Source organism: Taudactylus pleione, unplaced genomic scaffold (genome assembly GCF_031769625.1).
Source record: "Taudactylus pleione unplaced genomic scaffold, aTauple2 ptg000053l, whole genome shotgun sequence".
Lineage (NCBI taxonomy): Eukaryota > Metazoa > Chordata > Amphibia > Anura > Myobatrachidae > Taudactylus > Taudactylus pleione.
In genome coordinates, this window is record NW_028284455.1 from 35,962,702 (window position 1) to 35,982,507 (window position 19,806).

Here is a 19,806-nt window from a genome sequence, read left to right on the forward strand (position 1 = left end):
TTATCTACAATAACTTTCCCTTACTGTACCTTATGTACTGTACTTCATACTTTTCCTCTTTTCCTTACATCTACTTTTACTGTACATTGCCCCCTGTTCCAAGGCATACATTGGCATCGTCACAGATTGTGCTGCAGCTGCCAGTTTTGGCTACTGCGCTTGATGTTGCTGTTTGTAATGCAGATGTTTCAAGTTTTCAGGTTCCATTGGTTCATATACAGTACAGTAGTAGTGGCTGCTTCAACATCCACATCCATAGTTGCAGACATACAGTACTGTACAGTAGTGGGTGCACCATGCATTGAGAGACAGGCTTCTACTGTACATCTACTGTATTGTTGGAGCGGCGGTCCCTTCAACATCAGGATAAGGTGAGAAAAGCATTTTTGATAATGTTAGTGCTCTGTTATCGTATTCAGATGAATCTTCTGATACTTCTAGCTCCCTGCCAGTTTGTTCTTTGGGAAACCCAGTGCCACGTGCTGCTACAGTAGGGGGGGGGGGGGGGGGGGGGGTTGGAGTTATTTTCACTTTCGACCTCAAAATGACAGCTGGTGTTCACCTCCATCTGGGGCACCCAAATACTGTCTTGTTTCATATATTTTTTTTTTTTTATCGTTATATTATGGGCTGTGGGCCTAGGGGCACTGCTTACAGTATTTCACCACCAGGCTTAATTATAATACAAATTAGTTATTAATAAATTTGTTAGTCTGGTTAGTTAGCATATATTAATGTGGAGAAGTGGATTAGTGTGACACTGTTAGAGCAGGGAAGCGCCCTGCACAGCGGATTCTCTCTCCTACAGTACAGGGTGTGTGGGATCAAGCAGGATGAAGAACAAGAGCATCTCCGGTGAGAACCTGTGTGTCTGTCTTTTACTGTCTGTTTGTCTCTGCCTATCCTCCTTTCTTCAGGGCGTACAGTGGACCTTGCACTCCGATGCAAGGTAGAGTCTGCACCTGGTATAGGTGAAACTCTGGATCTGAGGCCAAAAGTGCCAGTAATGATTTTAACTTAAAAGCCTAATCTTTTTGTGTATTGTAGTCCTCGGTCCAGTAGGGCGTATCGGTCGGCATTGAGGAAGGACTGTTCTCACGTCAGCTCCTTCCTCCTACTGTATGTACTGTACAGTAGTCATGTCCATGTCCAGCTTGGAATTCCAGGACATGCCAGTGGTAGAAGAAAGAAGCGGGGGACAGTAGAGGACTACGGGGGTGGAAAGCTAAAGAAGTCCCCCCCCTCTGTACAGCATGTTACTGTAGGTTAAATAAAAATTTTCATTAATTTATACAATTGGTGTTTGTAATGTATGTAATTCAGTCTTTAAGTGCGCCTGAGACCCAACACGTGCATCTGTCATTAAAAAGGTACAAAAAGTCAATAACACACAGATGCAGGGGTGTATCGTACTATTGGACAGGATTTCACTCACCAGGGGCGCGCCGGCCAATGGGGGTTGCCGCCCACAGTCATATACTGTGCAGTATTCCTGTTGCCCATCACAGTGATTTCACAGCTGCCCGGCACTTACAGTAGAATACAGTACAGTAGACATACAGTACTGTATACACTAAGGGACGTTTTCAATTTAGGGGTGGTCTATTTACTTTTTTTAGCCGGTCTCGTCTTTTCACTCCAAGGGGTGTATTTACTGTACTAAGCAGTGTTAGGAGACAGAGTGAGAAGTGATAAAAAAAGTGATAAGATGTCAGTCAATCAGCTCCCAACTGTCATTTTTCAAACACAGCCTGTGAGATGACAGTTGGGAGAACATTGGTTGGCACTTTTTCACCCATTGGAGCAAAAACACGTGATTGGCTAAAAAAAGTTTTGCAGATTACGTCATTTCGCCAGGCGTAAAATTATCGCTGTATTCAATTTGAAAGCTTTTCCGCCTACCGTAGGCGGGAAGTCAATGCAATGTACAGTAAGACAGTATGTGAAAAAGTTTCGCCTACTGTATGAATAGCAAGCGGAAAAAATTGGTGAATTGGGGTGCAATGTTGCGGGAAGCCTTCAACGTGCAGCCTTAAGACAGTGCCCTAAAGGTACTGTAAACTACATAACTTTTTTTTTTTTAAAAAGTCAGAACACACTAAAAATTCACTTTCATTTTGGGGGCGGAAGAAAAAAAATTGGGGGGAAAAAGTGAAACTTGTAGGGGTAAATTTACTAAGATGGGAGTTCTATTTAAGAAGTTACTGTACTGTATGTTGCCCATAGCAACCAATCAGATTCTACTTCTCATTTATCTACAGTAGCACCTTCTAGAAGATACAGTAATACTTCTTAATAGCACTCCCATCTTAGTAAATTTACCCCTTAATATATAAAATGTACTGAGTTTAGTAAGGGTTGGATAACAATACTGAACAAAAGTAGCGAAGACTTAAAAAAAAAAAAAAAAGCGCTACATGAGTATACCGTAGATCTGGGCATGCACCTGAGATACGATGACTTACAGTATTGTAGGAAACACTCAAGCCAGGTGCAACCTTGGTATTGCAGGCGGCTGTAGTGTAATGGTAAATAACCAAACCAATACATTACGCTGCCTGTACAACCCTTTTGCAGGTTCGAAACTTGAAAGGTTACACTTTTTATTTTTTATTATTATTACACAGTCAAGGTTACACTTTTTTGTCATAAAGTACTGTGGCATAGAAATACCAGAATTTCTGGATAATGTATTAGTGAAGATTTAAAACAAAATAAAATTACCGTATACAGTATATACTTTAAAGGTCTCGAACCAGCGGGACAAGAAAATGGTAGATGCAGTAGGGCTAGGCATTAGCCCCCTAGACTACTGCATCTACTGTACTGTAGTTCCTAGAGTCAGGGAATCACTACAATGTCTACTGTATTGTACTTACAACTACAGTTGTAAGTACAGTATAATACAGACAACTGGGCATGCGCAGTGCTATGAGACTCAATACGCCACAGTGTAGCGCGCAACTAGCAATGCGGTATACTGTATGGCGTACCGTATGGAGCAACAAACTACAGTACTGTAGTTGGGCACATCTACAGTACAATATATTGATTTTTGAAAGGGTTGGATAACAAGACTGAACTACAGTACTATAGTGAACATTTAAAAAATTAATTAAATTATCAAGGTCTCGAACATAAGGAGAGAAGTGTAACCAAGACGGATCACCTAAGCCCTTGCTCACAAGTCTCTCCTAGTCCTCTACAGTACTTTATGTGACATCTACAGTAACATACGATGAAGTACTCAGGCGTCTGTAGCGTAGAGGTAAGAAATCGAACTTCTACATTGCAGACGTCTGTACAACCCGGTTCCGGGTTCGAAACCTGGAAGCTTAAACTTTTTTTCATTATTGTTAGACAGTCAAGGTTACACTTTTTATTTTTAATATTATTATTACACAGTCAGTGTAATAATAATATTAACACACTTTCACTGTGTGTGAATCATGACCCGCTACTGTACAGTATGATCTTCCATACTGTACGCCATGGCGTACATAGCCATAGCGCTACAAGGGTATGGCTATGGCACAGCACCACTGGCAATGCATTGCAACCCCACCACTGGGCACGCGCCAGAGATCCTATTTGTACCGTAACCCATCAGAACTGGCTATAAGTTACCACAACGCAAACTGTGCTGACATTGATGCAATTTTGCGGTTTAAACGCGGTGCCAGTTTGTACTATAGGGACCCCTCTCTTATACAGAGTCAACTGTCAGTTACTGTACATATTAAATTACTAAAGTTTCCAAGTCTAGGACAGCATTGTCATTGACGCAAGTTTGCGCTCTGCATCACAGTCAGTATGTAATAAACAGCCTTCCCTACAAACTACTGTTAGTCCACTACTGTAGCACTTTATGAAGTCATGAATTTACTATTGTGTATACTGTGCGGTAAGTCTCGGACAGTGCAGAATGGCACAAGTGTGAAAATTCAACAGTACTGTTAGCAATACAGACAACTGGGCATGCGCCATGGCATAGCGCTACTTAATGTATGGCTTGGCTCCACTGGACATGCGGCACACATTCCATTGTGATTGAAACCTGACCACTGGGCATGCGCAGACATTGACGCAATTTTGCGATTTAAACGCGCAGTCAGTTTGTTATACAGAAACCAGTCTCTTTAACAGGGCCCATTGCCACTTGATGGTCATAATAAATCACTATAATGTCCACGTGTATGTCAGCACCGGCATTGACGCAAGTTTGCGTTCTAAGGTACAGTACTGTATGTACAATAATAAAAATCCTATTTTCGCTGTTTTGACTCCCGAAGCACTGGGCAGGCATGCGCTCCACATGTACTGTATTGAATACTGAATATTTTAAGTGAAGATTTTAAAAATAAATTAAAAAAACATACTGTATTTTCAAGGTCTCGAACCCACGGAACAAGAAGAGGGGAGAAGCAGTGAGACTAGGCATTAGACCGCTAGGCCACATGCTTCACCCATTACTAGAGTTCTGTAGTTTGTAAAGTCTAATGTCTAAGTCTGGGACAGTGCCGACAGTATTTACATTTGCTCAAACACAGTATGATTTCAACCGCACAGTCAGTGGGTAATACAGAGCTTAATGATTTCAAACTGGATTAGACATTCTTCTACCGCTTTATTATACCGTACATTCCTGATTCCATGTGGAAAACGCTGTAATACTGTATAGTGTACCGAATCACCGCTTCTGTCAAACAATCATCGGGCGGTGATACAGAACATACCGTATGGTACATTGGAAATCACACGCATGCACTATGTAGTTTAGGAAAAGTGACACCTGGTGGGCAAAATGTTGTATTACACGTAATGAAATCACACGCATGCGCTATGTAGTTTAGGAAAAGTGACACCTGGTGGGCAAAATGTTGTATTACACGTAATGAAATCAGACGCATGCGCTATGTAGTTTAGGAAAAGTGACATCTGGTGGGCAAAATGTTGTATTACACATAATGACTTTTTTCATTACTAAACTTTCTTTGTGGCGCGACTCATGGCATGGTGTGTGGTGCACCATGCGTGGCATGAGAGATACCGCTGTGATGCCACGTTATAGCTGGGCACATCAGTATGTCACTTTGACTGCGGAACAGTTGTTGGTGCCAGATTGGATGGTTTGAGTATCTAAGAAACTGCTGATCTCAATGATGCACATAATACAAAACATTCAATGAGTGGTTCTGTGGGTAAAATCACCTTGTTAATGGTAGAGTTCAGAGGAGAATGGTGTTATGGAAGGAAAAGGGGGTTCTATTCAGGAGCGGATGAAGGACTATATAGGAATAGTAATATGTATTACTAAAAAGATTCAACTAGTCAAAAGTATTTGCATTATTAGCAGTTTACGAGATATTGTGCTATTAATCAATATTGTTTCACATTGTACCCTGTTGCAATGAATTACAGTAGCAGAAGCTACTAATCACAACTCTGCCCAATCTACCATTTTGTTGTTTACATATAAAAGTGACAAAACTGTTAAGAAAGTACCTGGCAACCTGGCTTAAAGCCATGAAGAAACCTAGAATGTTAGAATGTGTCTATTTTTGTATGACATTATATGGTGTTTATGATAAAAGTATACATGAATGTGACAGTAACTCAGATAACCATACAATACAACTGTGGTATGCAGAAGAGTATCTATGAATGCATAACACATCAAACTTTGAAGTGGATGGGCTACAGCAGCAGAAGACCACAGCAGGATCCTCTTGTCAGCTAAGAAGAGGAAACGGAGGATACAGTGAGCACCAGTGTCAGACTAGCCCACCTGTTGCCCAGGGAAATTCCTGCTGAGCCCCACTGCCTGGAAGATCCACCCTCTATCTTAGAGGGAGGTGCCGAGTCATGGTCAGGGGGCCTTCGCAACATATCCTCAGCTAGATCACTCTGTGCACTGCAGCAGCAACCTCTTAACCTGGCTGTCTGTGTCTTAGCTGATGAAACTTGCTGTAACCTGATACCTCGATCCTCCCCCACACTCCCAGGCTCAGCTCCTCCTCCTCTGTCCTCACCCTCCCAGGCTCAGCTTTCCCGCCCTAGCCGGTGGTGACTACCAAGCTCGGGTGGAGAGAATCCATCTGATATTACCCCTCATAGACTGGTGCCAGTTACACTGAGGAATCGCAGTGCGGGCAACCAGAGAACAGCTTGGTGATGGTGAGTATTGGGCAATCCCTGCTCAGCCTTCTCTTTTGTGACCAGCTTCATCTTGTCTGAAAGACCACCTTCCCTCCAGGCACCTCATACTCATCTGTGTCCTGGTGCCTGGGCTGACCCTAGTGTATACATGCCACATACAATGCACATATTACATACTATGGGCCTGATTCAGAGCCGAACACTCTGACCAGAGCGCTCGCTCTGAATCAGGGCCCTCCTCCATGAAAATGGAGCAGCCTCCTGGACGCTCGCATAGCTGTGGGTGACTACCCACAGCATATGCGAGCGTCCATGATGATGGTCGCGATGGTCTTCACCATCGTGACCATCGGGCTTGCGACGGAGGCCCTGCGGTAGGGTCTCGCTGCCGCAAGCTCTGGAGTGATTTTGGCTCTATCAGAGCCAAAATCACTCCCACTGACATCACTAGTGATGTCAGTGGGGCCGGCTTCAGACGGTAGGCATTCCCATGGGAACGCCTCCGTCTGGCATGCACGCCCCTGGCACGCCCACCAAAGGGGGCGTGCTGTCAATCAACATCGACAGCACGCCCCCTTTGGTGCGAGACCCGGAGCGATGGAGAGCCCGTCGCTCGCCGGGTCTCGCGCATGCGCACGACGGAGCTCCCTCCGTCGTGCGCATGCACAGTGGGGGAACATCAAACCGCTTGCGAGCATCCTGTGCTCGCGAGCGGGTCTGAATGACCCCCTATATTTGTAATGTTCTGGTTTAGTTGTGGATCTGGGGTGGTGACAGGAGCTGACACAGAAGCGGATTGAAATAAAAATGTAGATTCTTTAATGTGTGATTTGGCAGACATGGGATTGGCAAAAGCAAAAGTCCAGGTTTAGCACTACAGTGCACTTGTAAACTGTAGTGAGGGTAATGGGAGAATGTCCACATGGTGGCAGGTGAGAAAAGTCCAGTATGCAGGTTAGTGAGCTGAAAAAACACAGGCAGAGATGATGAGTCCAGCTGGGAGTGAAATGGAAAAAACACAGGCAGATGTGATGAGTCCAGCTGGGAGTGAAAGGGAGACAAGGTGCAGGGTGTCAACAGGCTCAGGCACTCAGGCAGGGGAAAAGGTAGTATAGGATGCAGGGTAGTCCAGCAGGTTTTTCTGGTGCTGACAAGCAGGCTGGCAGGTAGCGTTTACACAGGTAACCATAGGTGAGCTCAGAGAACTCCATCTCAGCTAGGCTGAGATACACGTTGCACTGGCAATGAAGGAAGACTCTGGACCTTCCTAAATACCCTGTGCCGCGCTATGACTGGCTGGAAGGAGCACATGACTCACCAGGATTGGGCAGTTGAATCACACGGTCAGAAGGCAAGATGACGGCGCCCATGCCAAACGGAACGGAAACACTACCAGGCCTCACCAACCCTGAGTGCCAATGTGCCCGCACAGAACCACGCGGAGCCAATGCCCCTCACCAAACACCATCGCCACCGCCAGCCACCCCCCGCCATAGTGACCTCACAGGTAATACCCGCCAACCACCATGCCGAGAAACCCTGGCCGTGACAATATGCATTACTGTACATAATACGTACATTACATTGCCTCTCCCTGTAATAATGCACACATTACATACTATATACATGTCATGCCTGAGGTTAGGAGTAGGACAGAACAGGCGTGGGAGGCTAAAGAGGAGTTATATGAACTGTAGAGGATGATGGCAGGGCTGGCTCTAGGGGTGTTTGACCAGTGCGGTCAGACAGGGGTGCCACCCATAGAGGGCGCACCCCTCCCCAACATCCCAATTTCAGTGGGACAGTACTGTCCCGCTGTTCCACCCGTGGACCACAATGGCCCATGGGTGGTCAAATCGGGAGGTTGTGTGGCGGTGCCGGACCTCAAAGACTGAATGGATGCTGTGCGCATGCATGCAGCATCCATTCAGTAATGGAAGAGGACTGGGGGAAGCCCAGCTAGTGAGGCTTCCCCCAGCCTGATGTTTTTTGGATGCATGCCATGCGGGCATGCCTCCAAATAATGTCATATAGGGGGTGTGACCTATGGTAATTAGGCCATGCCTCAATTTTGGCCGCATGCGATGTTGGGGCACACTGCAGAGAGCTGGCACAGGGTGCTCTGACCCCTGGAGCCGGTCCTGGATGATGGGCCCGAAGGCGAGGACAGTAAAGTAAATGTCTTTATTGAGCAGCAGGTCAGAAATGGGAATTGTATATATAATACTGAAGAGATGGGCAGAATCGGATTGGGACTGATGATGCTGTATTGAGAGATGGATCGGTTTGAGACCGATATTGATGAATTGAAGAACTTGCCCAGTTTGAGACCGATGTTAATGAATTGAAGAACTTCATTGGTTTGAGATCGATGTGGATGAATTGCAGTACTGGGTCGGTTTGGCACTGATGATGATAAATTGCAGTATTGGATTGGTTTGGAACAGATGATGATTTGCAGCACTGAGTCAGTTTGGAACCGAAGATGGAAATATCGGACGGGACCGATGGTTGGCGGTATCAGCTGGAACCGATATAGGTTAATGTTAACAAGTCACTGTGGTAAAACCAGACTGGAATGTTAGATGCAATATGAGACTTGATAACCAGATTTGGAACTGGAATATAACAGATTGGAACCATTCAGCTACAGACCGCACACATGGGTACAGTCTGTAGGAAAATTGCTGGATTGGAGTTAAAACTGTATTTCTCATTGATTTAGGTAACCCTTGCAATTTTTGGGGTTCCCATGAATTTTGCAGGAGTAGGAATATGCAGATGAGGAGTAGGAATATGCAGCCACTGAGGGAACAGAAACCGGAGAAATAGGATAGGATGAAACGGCAGCTCTTGAGCCTCTAAGAGTGTATTGGATGTTATCCAGTCGGTTAGTCAGTCTTTGTAGAAACTGGACCACCCGACTCTGTGTCGCCTCTTGGTGTTCTAGGAAAGTAACAAAATCAGGGCTTGTGCCTGATTCTCGGCTGGATCCATAGTGCCAGTACAAATTGTCACGCCTGAGGTTAGGAGTAGTTCATAACAGGCGTAGGAGGCTGAATAGGAGTAATATGAACTGGAGAGGATGATGGGCCCAAAGACGAGGACAGTAAAGTAAATGTCTTTATTGAGCAGCAGGTTGGAAATGGGAACTGTATATATAATACTGAAGAGATAGGCAGAATTGGATTGGGACCGATGATGCTGGATTGAGAGATGGATCAGTTTAAGACCGATATGAAGAACTTGATCAGTTTGAGACTAATGTTAGTGAAGACTGATGTTGATGAATTGAAGATCTTGATCGGTTTGAGACCGATGTTGATGAATTGAAAAACTTGATAGGTTGAGACCGAAGGAGACTATTGTTGATGAATTGCAGTACTGGGTCAGTTTGGAACTGATGATGATGCATTGCAGTACTGTGTCGGTTTGGAACTGATGATGGAAGTATCGGATGGGAACGATATAGGTTTTACCAAGTTTCTGTGGCAAAACCAGACTGGAATGTTAGATGGAATAGGAGATTTGATAACCAGACTTGGAACTGGATTATAACAGACTGGAACCATTCAGGTACGAAGTACCTGGGAGCTCAGCACAGAGCTGTAACTTCAGCAGAAGCAACGTTGTATTGGCAAAAGAGGCCAGTCAGGAAATTAAATTTATAGGGGAGGATCCACAGGGATTGGACGCTGGTCTGGGAGCACTGCTCTCAGTGGAGGGAGCGTATCAGGAGTCCAACATGGCTGCGCCCAGAGGTGTAGCGTGTAACCAGGGCTCCCGGAGCATGTGCGTGCTATGGCGCCCCCCCTCAAGTGTTCCTAGGAGGAGGCAGATCCATATAGGATTAAAGGAAAGAGAAGTAAAAATAAAGATATGGGGCAGCATCAAAGTGGGGCATGGAGGGATAAATATATTCCGCCTTCTTCCCCTTGTCTCTCCATCCTCCTGCCCCAGCTTTCCAGCCTCCTTCTGTATCACTCCAGTCATCAGCTCCTGTAGTAGTACCCCTTAGGCAGGGCCCTCTGAAGTGTCCATATGCAGTGCCCCTGTAGTTGTGCCCATATGCATTGCCCCCTGTAGCTGTACCCATATGCCATGCGCCCTGTAGCTGTGCCCATATGCAGTGCATCCTGTAGAGGTTCCCATCTGCAGTGCCCCCTGTAGTTTAGCCCATATGCATTGCCCCTGGTAGTGGTGCCCATATGCAGTGCCCCCGTAGTGGTGCCCATATGCAATGCCCCCTGTAGTGGGGCCCATATGCAGTGCCCCCTGTAGAGGTTGCCATCTGCAATGCCCCCTGTAGTTGAGCCCATATGCATTGCCCCTTGTAGTGGTGACCATATGCAGTGCCCCATGTATAGGTGCCCCTTAAAGTAGTGCCACTATAGTCCCTCCCCCCAGAACTTACCTGATCCATTGTGGCTGTCATCCTGGATGTTGTTCCTGCTGCCGTGCTTCCTAGATCTAACTAGATCTAGCAGGCGCGGCCACACAGGCTCTTCATGATGTCACCCGTGCACTGCATCACTGGGAACGCTGGCCTCTGAAGCGTTCCAAGGCTTCCTTAGCCTCCGATCACTTCAGAGGCCAGCGTTCACATTGCAGTGTGGAAGCAAAGGCCCCTGGCACCTGGAGCTTGCACTCCACTGGAACCGCCCTCCCTACGCCCTGGCTGCGCCCATACTATGGTTTAGGAAGGAACTATGGCATGCAGCTTGTGTGCCATCATGCTGGAAAGATGCGCTGTGAGCAAGGGGCAGGAGCAGCACAGGCAGTTCTCAGCACCAGGGTGCGATGTGCAGCATGAGTGGACCTCCATGCCAGTCTGGACAGACACCGGAGAGGTAAGAAAGTTGCTTTTAAGGGCCAGAGTGTGACAATACATCCTTACTTTACACTGCTTGCTACATACACCCATACACTACACTCCCTCTCTCTGCAATACTACACATATTACATGCCACATGCCATCCACACCTGTCCCTACAGTTGATATTAGATTGTAATTTCCAAAATTATTAAAGGAATCAATGTGTCAAGATTTGAACAAATGTATTAATGCAATCTACAATATAATGTATTTTTACTTGCCTTCTTTTTTTTGTACCGATTGCCTTCCAAAAGGCAGCCATTTTGTGGGCCAGCTTAGTACTCATTAAAATGCAACATGTAAGTTCACAAGGAAATAGCACCTGTTGCCAATGCGTGGGAGATGGGTGGGTATAAGCTGTTTTATGGAACATTTGTGAGACTGCCTACATCTAACTAGTGACCTGGAATGGCTCCATCATTTCTGCCTTCTGTATGGGCGATGGGTACATTTTAAGCCAGAGTATTAGAGAGTGTGGAGAATTTCTTTGTACAGGGTTATTATATACTGTATAAGTGGTAGCAAACAGGAAGGTATAATATGCCACAACTTGTGGAAATTCATAGTGTACCATTTTCTCTAAATGTTGCAGGGTTTACTTGGATACAGAAGTGAACATTGCCTTTTCTTTACATACAAAAAAGGTTGTTCCTGTGCAAATAGGACACAGATTATCACTATTTTAATGAAAGCCAGCATCTATTATTGATCATAAGGTGTGTTATCCAAACCCCTCCAATTGATGGTCACACCTACCAGATGGCTGGTCACACCTTTTCAGCAGGCCTCTGCATTGGCTTCCACTGTGGGCCCTTCGTGCCCCAGTCTGACACTAGTGTATACAAATTTACTAAAACTAGACAGTTGAAAATTGGAAATATTTATTTTTGATAACTCTCAACTTCTGTTATGACATGCTGATGGTAGGGTTGTAAACAACATGAATCCATGGATCCATCCTACTTGTATGAACCAATCAGGCTTGTGGTAGTGGAGTAATGGTGTGGGGAATGATTTCTTAGCACTTATTAGGCCCCTTAACATATTTGCTGCCGAGGATATATGCCGTAAGACTGCAGATGATGAGTACCACTTGATGGACCAGAATCTCTAAGGAATTTTCTTAGCAACTTACTGAATACATGTAACAAAGTATTCAGGCCGTTCTGAGGGCAAACTCAGTCCTATAAAGTTTTCCCTAGCAAAATGGTCACTGGGTGTGTAAATGTATTACCTACCTGCCTTCCTACTGTGTATCTCAATAGGATACTTGACTACATTGAACAATTTTACTTGCAAATCTTAGGCATGGTAACAAAAATATATATAATTTCAGCAAGTCTCATTTTCTTAAAAGCAACCAAGCATATATGTCTTAATCTTGTTTTCTATCATTCTGATATATATATATATATATATATGAAGCACTAATCCACGGCACTCACCATTCCTAGTTTTGGGGTGCAACATGGTGTGTGACCACATTGTTTAAATAGAAATCACAGGGGCTCTGAATTATAATTCTGAGCAATAGAGTAGGGACTTGCAGTAAAGTGGGGTCCCGTGACGATGGGCCACAAGCTTAAATGCATTGATCAATTCATGAACCAAAACCCCACTGTTTATTATGTTTATTATTATTAGTTATTATGGTGAGTGCAGAGCCCCTGTGATATATATATATATATATATGTGTAATATATATGTAATATATTTTAACAGGGCGGCGATGGAAAACATGGATTTAGGGTACCTGGAAAAAAAGGAACTAAGGTGAATTCAATTCAATGTCCTAATTTGCTTTTTGTTAATCTTGTGTACCAACTGAAAGAATACAGACAAAGGGGAGAAGTTACAAAGCAGGGGCTTCTGTAAGCCGCTGCTTCCCGGCGGATTGCAGGTACATATTTTTAATGGCACCCAGAGTCAGTTTAAAGCACGTTGGGCTACACTGACTCCGGGCACCGTTTAAAATACTCATCTGCAATCTGCAGGGAAGCAGCGCCTTACAGAAGCCGCTTCTTCGTATATTCTCCCCAAAGAATCATTACCACTTGGCTTGCACTAACGCATGAGATGTGACTGCAGCCTGGAGTGCACTACCTGTCCACTTCGCATCTCATGTGTTAGTGCTGTCCTGCTCTGCCCCCCTTGTGTAATGGAGGAAATCCGTTCTGCACATGTTCAAATATTCAAATATGTTTTTGTCTGGGGTGGTATATATACATACGGTACATACAAATAACATTTACATATATAGTGATACATTGGGGGGCTAAATGGGGGACCCAATGTCCCTGGGGGTGTGGGTGGGGGCTCTGCCACAGTGATATATTACCACTAGGGGGGTTAATATTGCTGGGGATTATTTTACTCTAGGGGCTATTTTTAATGGGGGGTGGGAAATTAAATTTCAATGGGGGGCCTATGGACCCAGGGGTTGGGGGGGGGGGTACATAACACTAGGTATATTTTTTAAATAAAATATTTCAATATATTTATAAAAAAAAAACCTTTAAACTTAATTAAATTAAAAATTTAAATTTTTGTACGGTTTTGACAAAAAAAATTGTCAGTTAAGTGGTTAACTGTGTTCTTGCATCATACAATGCATCAACTGATAACTGATATCGCTTTCAGGAGTCAGCAGATGTCAGAAAATGTGATACATTTGATAAACCTGTTCAGCAACTCTAACTGACAGACCTCCTATTGCAATGTGCAATACCTTATCAGGGAGGCAGACAATTCTAATTTATAAACCTGCACCCTTTTAAATGTGCTTGTACTGTTTATAAAACAGTTATGCTGGCCACACACATAGCAATATTTTACCCGATCTGGCCGATGCGACACATTGGAATGACAGATCGTGTAAAATATGGCTAAATTGAGAGTAAATCGTGAGTCTCCACTCATGATCACGATGTGATACGCGTCCCCGCTGGTCGCACATCGCATCGTCAGATCTGCCATGCGATGCACTGTGAAAGTCTGGATGCAGGAGAGATCGTTTGAAGATTAGACACCAAATCATGTGCAGATCGTGTGGAGATCGTGTGCAGAGCTGCCGGGGAGAGTTTCAAGGGAAATCGTACACATCGGCTCATCATGCGCAGATCGCTATGTCTGTGGCCAGCTTAATGAATTGCTCATTTATGTTCACAGGGGCAACTAGGATTCGCAGGTGAAAGTGGCAATAAGGTATTTTATCATGTCAATGTTATTGTATATTTATTTAATTCTCTATATGTATATTAAGCACTGGCATCACTAGGAGGGTGCGGGGGGTGCAAACCGCACTGGGTGTAACCCTCCAAGGAGGTAACACCAAAATGCCAACTCCTCCTCATTGACCAGGAGCAGGGCACTGGAGCTAGCATTGCGGGGAGAGTCTCTGGGGGCAGCTTGGCATCTTCTGGAGTGCTGGGTATGCCCCCAGATTGATGAAACAGGGGTGTTTAAAGAGGTTACACCCTCTGTCTGTGAGGCCATTCCCGCCTTTTGAAGACATACTTCGGAGGCGCACACAGCGTGTCTATTTTTCGCACTTGATGTTATCAACCCCAGTGACGCCACTGATTTTATGTGTACTGGACCTGATTCTGAGGGCCCTATTTAAGAACGAACGTAAATAACGTACCAGCAGCATTTCTCATTTACTATCACTGTGATACAAACAAAAATGCCACTAGTATTTATCAATACTTACCCCTCCGGCGAGGTCCAGTGAAGTCCTCCTCGTCTGTGAGGTCCTCCATTCGGCTGCTGGCAGCCTAAAGCTGCCAGTGACGGGCTCCTGTGTAATGCGCATGCGCAGGGCTGCCATTAGAAATTGTGAGCCTGGGACTTACAAAATAGGCAGGACCCCCCCACAACCCACCCCCGCTACCTTATTCATACACAATAAGAAAAATTGTCAAAGACAGCATTATATGACAGAGGCCAACGCATAGTTAATTTAGGAGGCTGAGCGGTAGGGCTGCTGTACGAGAAGTGACTCCCGAGTCATGTACTCATTCTATTGTGCAACGGCGGGGCCCAGCCAGGGGGACAGTAGTGGGCATGGGCGTTCGCAGCGCGCTGACCTGTTTTTCACCTTGAGACAATGGTGTGGTAGCGGCACAGTCCCGGCAGTCCCTCCCTGATGGCGGACCAGCTCATGCGTGATAGTCCTAGTCCGTCTTCGCATGTGCATGACACGGGGACCCAGCAGTGCCTGGAAGGCTTCACTGAAGCAAGAAAGGCAGCGCCGAGTTCCCATTGTCATCAATGGGAACCGCATCGCTCTTGCCATCGAAGGATGGCGATAATGATGCTGTGACAAACAGTGGTAATCTTAGATTACCGCTGTTTGTTGAATACAGAAAGGATAACTTAACCCCTTTAGCGAGTGCTCAAAGGGTTATGCATCAATGATAAATGGGGCCCTAAGTCAGATGCAAGACCAGAAGCAAACACTTATCAGCAGATTGTGCATATGCCACAAGAAGCAATCGCAATCTGCATATGCTCTCCTCCATACATACACACCTTCATGGAAGATGCAAAAGTGCAATGTAAAGGCAAAAGACAACTAGGTACCAAGATCACCACTCGCCTCATACAAGCAACTTGTTTTGTATGTTACTATACATGTGTGGTTGGCTTCTTACCTTCAGTGTATTACAACACTCTATAGTTAGCTGATGACTGCTCAGCATACACACAACTCACTCAATCATTAATGTTTTCAATTACTTTATCCCTGTTACCTGATCAATCCTAACAAATCAAAATAATATTGAGCTGTTAAATTGCCCTTCTCGCATGCCACTGAGAAACACTGCAATACTGCAAAATGGGATGAAACAGTGGCGTCACAAGGGGGGTGCGGGCCGCACCTGGTGTCACCCTACAAGGGGGTGACACCAGAAGCCTCACTTTCATGCCCGCATCCCCCGCCACCACACAGCTGCCAGGGGCGGGGGAGCCGTGCAGGATCCGCCCACTCCCCCGCCCACGTCCCCAGCTGCCGTCTGCCACAGTGCTTGAAATTTTTCCTTCCCCAAGAAAGCGCACGGCGCGTGACGTCACACTGCGCCGCCATTGAGAGGAGCCTGCTGCATGTCCACTCCTCCGCCCGCCGCTGCCGCCGCTGCTGAGAGGAGCCTGCTGCATGTCCACTCCTCCGCCCACCGCTGCGAGGAGCCTGGTGCATGTCCACTCCGCCCGCCGCCGCCGCCGCTGGAGGGCTGGAAGAGACTAGTGAGGAGCCGTCAAGAGGAAGGTAAGTGAGGTGGGGCTAGAGAGGCTGGCTCTCTGAGGACACAAGTGAGGGCTTGCTGGCTGCATTCAGAAGGGGGTGCTGGTAGGGGACACAGAAGTGGGGGCTGGATACAGAAGGGGGTGCTGGCAGGCTGGCCGGGGGCACAAGTGGGGGCTGGATACAGAAGGGGGTGCTGGCAGGCTGGTAGGGGACACAGAAGTGCGGGCTGGACACAGAAGAGGGTGCTGGCTGGGGACACAGAAGGGGGACAGGCTGGCTCTCTGGGGACACAGAAGGGGACATACTGGCTCTATGGGGACACAGAAGGGGACATACTGGCTCTATTTACTGTATATGTTTATCAGCGTTCTCCCTACACTTAATTTCTCGTGTGTTTGCCCAGCAAAATCCCCCTGCCATCTGGCACTTTGATGTGGCCGAGAAATGGGCACTGGGAAAACACACACGATTTAATATTAAGACTTACTGTCAGAGTGCTGGGTGGCGTCAAACTGGAGAGCAGAGCAGAGCAGATCCCTCCCCCAGTGTAAAAGGAAAGGCGCTTTGACACCAGTGAACAGCGGGATCACTCTCTGCGCTTCAGGGGCCGTGTGGTGTGTTACTGGATCTTCTGCATTAAAAAAAAAAAAAAGTGGGGCAGTTTCTGGACACTGTTAAAAAATCTATTTGTTTCCAAAAATAAAGTGGGCAGTATATGGTTAGCTCTTAAAAAATGCTGACCTGTCATGTTCCTATGAGTGGGTGCTTCTCACATGCTAGACACAAAAAAGTGCAGCCATTCTCCCAACATGCTAGGGGGATCCCAGGGAGTTTGCTGTACCAGGGCCCAAGATTTCTCTTGGCAGCCCTGCATTCTCGCACCCCCCTCCCCCCCACATACGCTGCCACTACCACACTCCTGCCAGCACCCACCAGTGCGCTCTCCACTACCACCACTGCCGTGCAGGTGGGAAGGTGTGGACGGACTGGCAGCGGCAGTATTTTGGTCCAGTCCATAAGACCGTCCTCCTCTCTTCTCTACTCAGAATGCAGGGTGTGATGTTGTCACACCTGCCGGGTGCGACCGGCATTCTGGGAGGAGCACTGCAGTGTGAGTGGTGGACTGGTAAGGGGGTAGAGAGCACGAAGCTGTGCACCTTGGTTCTGATTTTTTTTTTTTGTGGAGAGGGGGGGTGTCACCATGAGTTACAGCACCGGGTGACACCAACCCTAATGACGCCTCTGGGATGAAAGTGTTTATTCACTCTACCGTTTATTTATTATAATCAATAGTATGCATGCACAGACTTAGTAAATGTGTATTTCTAATTAATACTACTATCCTCCTCTCTTATAGTTAAAATGTATTAATATTCATATGATATAAAGTAGATATTGCTTAGAGTATTGTCACATTTGTACTTTCTACCAGCTGAAGATAATATCACTTATACAGGTTGAGTCTGCCATATCCAAAATATTTGGGACCAGGGGTATTTTGGATATCGGAATATTTCGTACTTTGGAATATTTGCATACCATAATGAGATATCTTGGGAATAGGACCCAAATCTAAAGACAGAATGCTTTTATGTTTAATTTACATCTAAAACACACAGCCTGCAGGTAATTTTATACCATAATTTTGTGTGTACATATATGAAATTAATTTATGTTTCATATACATCTTATATACACCCCCTGAAGGTATTGTTATACAATATTTTCAATGATTTTGTGCCTTAAACAAAGTTTGTCCACACTGAACAATCAGAAAGCAAAGTTTTCACTATCTCAGTCATGCTAAAAATATTCCGTATTTCGGAATATTTGGATATGGGAGACTCAACCTGTAGTACATCCATCTGTATAATATTATGCTTTTCCTGTTACTCTATTTAATAGGATACTGCACAACTGGGTGGTCATGATAGCAATATGTCATATGTTATCGCAACTCCATAAAATAATAGTATTTACTTTGATCAAATTGAAAAAAGAAGAATGTATATTATTGTGATATATTCACTGTTTCCCAGGGTGTGCTCGGAGATCCTGGATTAGTAGGAGAATGTGGACCAAACGGATTGCCTGGAGGAAGTGTTAAGTATCAGACAAATACTGTACATGTCATATAAATCATGTTTTTACTTTATTATTTGCCAGGATATTGTATTAATTCAATACTGTCCTCCTTTAATTATCATGTTGTTCACAAATAAAAAGTACTCTAAATGAATACACTTACAGATTGTAATATACCTTATAACTAATTTCAGGCAGACTAAGATCATAGGGTTGTGTAGCCCAGTTGCATAGATAGGAGGGTGTGTGGGGTGCAGTCCACACAGGGTGACACCTTCTGAAGGGGGTGACACCAAAATAACAAAGCTTCCCTACTATTTTGGTGTCACCTCCTCAGATGATGTCACCAAGCAGCGCTGATGATATATAGTGGTGATGAATGATGTGCACATGTATGACTGTGTCTGAGAGGCTGGGGGCTGCCCAGCTCCCATAGCGCTGCGCAAGGCCACAGTGTAACGTGAATGGGGTGAGACATGTGATTACGCCCCCAATATATTATCTTACAGAGATGTAGATTTGCTGGTACAATATCATGTCCTTTCCTACCTTTCAGAGAACAGAAATTCGTAGTAATAAGGATTTATGGGACTTACAGGGGCTTCCCACTAGAGGTTAATCCATATCCCCAGGCACTTAACCCAGAATATAGGGGTTACCACACGATAGCCATGTATCTTATTGAGTGAGAAAACAGCTGCTAATTGAATAGATTCAGGCGTTAAATGCAGGAGTTGCAGCCAAGCAGTAAGTCCTGTGACTAAATAAATCCCCCCCCCCCCCCTAAATGTGAGGGAGAAAATATCAATTTTTTGTAAATTCCACAAATATCAAAAAAAGAATTCAGTTGAGAAGTGAACAACCCTAGATATGCATTTTATTAAAAAAGTTTGATGCTTGTCTTTTTCCTGGAGATACTTTATATTTGTGTCTTGCATTACTCTGTTGTTTAGTAACACAATACTGTTTTAACATAGAAATCTGGAGATAATGGTCATATTGGGGAACAAGGACAACCAGGATCTCCTGGTCGGAGGGTAAATTCTAATTATGATTAATTTTACTTATGCTTTATTTGTACAATTCTCTGCCTCTAGGGGGTGATTTATGATATGCTTAACTACATAACGAACACTTTGATCTCTTTCTCTACAATTCAATTTTGCAGTTAGAGTCTTAGCTTAGAGGTGGGAAAACTATTTTACACTTTACATTGACTCATCAAAAATGAGTTACAGTTGTATAAAAATGGGGTATTTCTGTTTAGTGTTAGAAAAGAGAAAAGGAGAGAAGTATCACCAGTGCCTATCCTTGGTCCTAAATAAAACTAGTATCACCAGATCCTTTCCTTGGTCCTAAATGGAAAAAGTATCACCAAAGCCTTTCCATGGTCCTAAATAAGTAGTATCACCAGAGTCTTTCTTTGGTTTTACATGAA